Source organism: Bison bison, unplaced genomic scaffold (assembly GCF_000754665.1).
Source record: "Bison bison bison isolate TAMUID 2011002044 unplaced genomic scaffold, Bison_UMD1.0 scf7180017864358, whole genome shotgun sequence".
In the NCBI taxonomy this organism is placed as follows: domain Eukaryota; kingdom Metazoa; phylum Chordata; class Mammalia; order Artiodactyla; family Bovidae; genus Bison; species Bison bison.
Genome location: NW_011494930.1, coordinates 135,123 through 135,688, shown reverse-complemented (window position 1 = coordinate 135,688; position 566 = coordinate 135,123). Strand labels below are relative to the sequence as shown.

Here is a 566-nt window from a genome sequence, read left to right as displayed (position 1 = left end):
ATGCCTAGAGTGGATTGCTAGGTCATATGGTGGTTTTATTCCTAGTTTTTTCAAGGAATCTCCATACTGTCTTGCATAGTGGCTCTATAAACTTACATTCCCACCGACAATGAAAGAAGGTTCCCTTTTCACCACATGCTCTCCAGCATTTATTCTTTGTAGATTTTTTGATGGTGGCCATTCTGAAGACTGTGAGGAGATACCTCACTGTAGTTTTGATTTGCATTTCTCCAATCACAAGTGACACCAAGCATCTTTTCATGTGTTTATTAGTCATCTGTATGTCTTCATTGGAAAAATGTCTGAGTCTTTTTTCCCATTTTTTTGATTTGTTTGTTTGTTTTCCTGGTATTGACTTGTATGAGCTGCTTGTATATTCTGGAAATTAATCCTTTGCCAGTTGTTTCATTTGCTATTATTTTCTCCCATTCTGAAGGTTGTATTTTCACCTTGTGTTTCCTTTACTGTGCAAAAGCTTTTAAGTTTAATTAGGTTCCACTTCTTTATTTTTGTTTTTATTTCTATTACACAAGGAGGTGGGACATAGAGGATCTTGTTGTGATTTA

General features: G+C 35.5%; 1 protein-coding gene across 1 annotated transcript in view; it reads left to right on the top strand.

Moving 5' to 3' along the window:
- LOC104999631 (EGF-like module-containing mucin-like hormone receptor-like 2) overlaps positions 1-566 on the top strand; it is a 317,660-nt gene that overhangs the window by 191,884 nt on the left and 125,210 nt on the right.